Source organism: Choloepus didactylus, chromosome Y (assembly GCF_015220235.1).
Source record: "Choloepus didactylus isolate mChoDid1 chromosome Y, mChoDid1.pri, whole genome shotgun sequence".
Lineage (NCBI taxonomy): Eukaryota > Metazoa > Chordata > Mammalia > Pilosa > Megalonychidae > Choloepus > Choloepus didactylus.
In genome coordinates this window covers 17,781,774-17,785,105 of record NC_051335.1, presented here as the reverse complement: position 1 = coordinate 17,785,105, position 3,332 = coordinate 17,781,774, and the positions used below count along the sequence as shown (strand labels likewise).

At 36.4% G+C, this 3,332-nt stretch overlaps 1 pseudogene; it reads right to left on the bottom strand.

The window, feature by feature from the left end:
* Nucleotides 1–1,043: 1,043 nt before the first annotated feature.
* On the bottom strand, nucleotides 1,044–1,811 carry LOC119524252 (annotated as a pseudogene).
* Between the last annotated feature and the right edge of the window lie 1,521 nt (nucleotides 1,812–3,332).

Genomic DNA, 3,332 nt, shown 5'->3' with positions numbered 1-3,332 from the left:
TTGCAGAAGCTAGAGTTATAAACAGATTGGTTAAATAAATTATACTATATTCATACAAGGGAACACTAAGCAACCGTTTCAAAGATGATGATATTGAAAGAATTCTATGATAATATTTTTAGATATAAAAATTAGGTATCAAACAGAATGCATATGGTATTATGCTATTTTGTAAACAGAAACTGTATTTACCTATATCTACATCTATGTATGTAAACATATCTGTATTTATTTCTATATGCATATGCATACCAATTTGTATATAAATATATAGACAAAAGTCTGGAAGGGTGAACTAAAATGTTAACAGTGGTTATTTCTGGATAGTAACATTATAAGTGATATCACCTCTCCTTTTCACCTTTTTCTATATTTTCTATTTTTAAGACTATATATATTCATTTTAAAATTATAAAATGAAGGTGCTTAAAAATAACTTCCACAGCTAGGCCAATTTTTCTGCACACCTGCCCGGATGGCAACTTAGCTTGGCTGGACCAAAAGAGTACACATGCATGTGCACGTACTGAAAAGATTAAGGTAGGGAATTTAGCTTTGTGCCAGCATGAATGTTGAGGGTATTATGTGCCAGATGGCAGAGCAGGGTTGGAATTCTTTCCTCATCCTCCAGGCCCTGCCAAAGCACACACTCTGCCTGTGTCAAGCATGCCTAGACTCCTAAACCTCACCTCCACCAGCTGACTCAGGAGGGTAATGAAACAGAATAGTCCAATCCATGATGGAACTTAAAAATATATATAAGATCATAATATTGGCATCAGTTCTCTCCAGCTATGCCACAGCCCTCCTGTGCTTCTGGATCTGCCTTTTGTTTGGTTCATGACGTTTGTGACTGATGCTCAGCCGAGGAGGCTGGGTGTGTTGATGGCACACCCAGCCATGTGTTCTTAATGAGCCCACTGAGGCAGTGTGGGGCATCTCTGGTAAAGCCCCTTCTACCAGCTGTTTGGTTGTGTTTCACCAAGTAATTGCCTCTCAAATCTGTATTTGTCCCTTTTTTAGTACTTGCAGAGAAGCCTGAGTTAAAGAGTTTGTTGGAAATGGCATTTGACAACCAAGGATACTACTAGAGTGTTTGTGCTTTGATGTGTTCTGTGATGAATAGGAAATACAGACTTCCAGAAAGCCAGCTGTCTGAATGTGAGACGGACTTAAAAACAAACAGATCCTCCAGGACAAGAATCGTTTGGTGTTAGAGACAGACAGATCTGAGCTCTCTGGAAACCCCGTTGACACCCAGCTGTGCTTGCCACCAGGACCACAAGCATATACTTGGCTACAGTGATCTAGGCACATTGGATCTGCTGTTCACCCACTTTCCACCCATTTGGTGGCCGCGAAGATGGTAGCAGTGTCCCCAGGTCCCTGTTGTGAGCATGTTAGGAAGCCTTGAAGTGGAAATTTCTATTAATGCTCTGTGTTGGAGAGTTTCTTCCATTGTTTAAAGGGGATGCTGTACTCTTAAGCTTTTAGCCTCAGGCCTTGCATAGTAAAAAGGGCTTGGGGGTTTTGTTTTGTTTTGTTTTTGAGGGAGTTTTTTGTTGTTTCCTTTTGTTTATTTTGGCCTTTCCTCTTTGTCTTTTCATGTAGACCAGATATTTGAAAGGGCAGATGATGGCTAAAAGTGTAATGTGTAACTCGTTTATACATTATTTTTTGGAAACTTGGATGGGAAATGGAATCATGAGTTCTCCAGACCAGTGGTGGTACACTCACCCTTTGGCCTTTCCCTCCGGTTCAGTACCTATTGTTTCTCCTTTCAAATACGTGATTGTATTAGCTCTTTCCATATGAAAGAATTCTCCTTATTTAAATAAAAAAAAAAACTTAAAAAAAAAAATATATATATATAAGATCATGAACTTCTTACTTGTTGGGACAGAGGTTTACCTTCCTAGGTGCTAACTAATTGAGTAAGAGAGATACATACATAAATAGCCCTAATAAAATGAAGATTAGCACAAAAAAGAGATGCACAAAGAAAGTATAGGGGTATTCTGGTTTTACTAATGTCAACAGAAAAATCACAGCAGTCTCTGAGGGAAAGTTATGAACCATATATATGATGACGAGGAAGAAAATAGTACAATGGATTTTTGAATTGAATCATTCAATAATAGCCCATACTTAACAATCTTTATTTCGAAATTTTGACTGGCATCCCCACTAACGTGGAATGTGCCTGCACACCCATTCTGAAAACCACTGTTACAATGGGTCCAATGCACAGAAATTTTTTTAAAAAAGCTAACATGTGTTATGTTGACAATCAATTTATTGTTAAAATTAGAATCCATGTTAAAGCACTTTGAAAATTGTGCCCAAATTACTTATAAATATTCAAAATTCACCCTTGAATATCTATCTAGTATAGACCTTATAGTCCTAGCTTAGACAAAATAATAGTTTCTTGGGAGTGGAAGGAGAGAGAAATTTTAGGTTATTACTAAATATTTAATTTAGTAGTGAGTTTATATGAAAATAGGGATAATGTCAGTCTCACAGACTATAAAAATTAGTATTAATACATGTAAATTTGCTAACAAGATGTCTATTAATAACAATAATAATGATACCCAACACTCATATAGTGCTTGATATATGCCAGTCCAGGTCTAAGTGCTTTTCATGTGAAAGCACTCATTTGATGCTTATAAGAACTCTATGACGTAGGTACTACATTTAGCCCTATTTTGCTGATAAAGGAGTTGAGGTAAATAAAGACTGAGTAACTTGCCTAGGTAACTCCACTAATAAGTGACAGTCTTGGGATTAGAATACTGACAGTCTAGTGCAAGAGGCCACATTCTTAATGGAACATCTTTTTAGTACTATATAGCAATTGGAGTACTAATCATTAAATATTGTTTATATTTTACAACTAGGTAACCTCTACAACTACATTAATTAAAAGGAACATTCCAACATGGACATCCATTCATTAAGTAAAAACTAAACAAACTAACTGATCACCCTCTGAAATAATCTGATAGTGCATGGAAAATGCAGCAGTGAATAATGCACAGTCTATTTCCACAATTAGCATTAGCATGAAGAAGAAGCTTAATAATTTCAATATTCTATGTATGAGAGATGGATTAGATTATTTTTCAGACAATAGTCAATGACTTTGGGCTAACCAGGATGTCTTACTTTTGCCCAGTGGAATGTTAATAGATACGCTCATGTCATTCATCATGAGAAGAATATACTCTGGGTAGCCTCGGTATAAGGAGGATATTTGGAGAAAATTCTCCATGGATTTCTCACATTTCTGCACATCTTCTGAGCAAAAGGCTTTTCCATCTTTG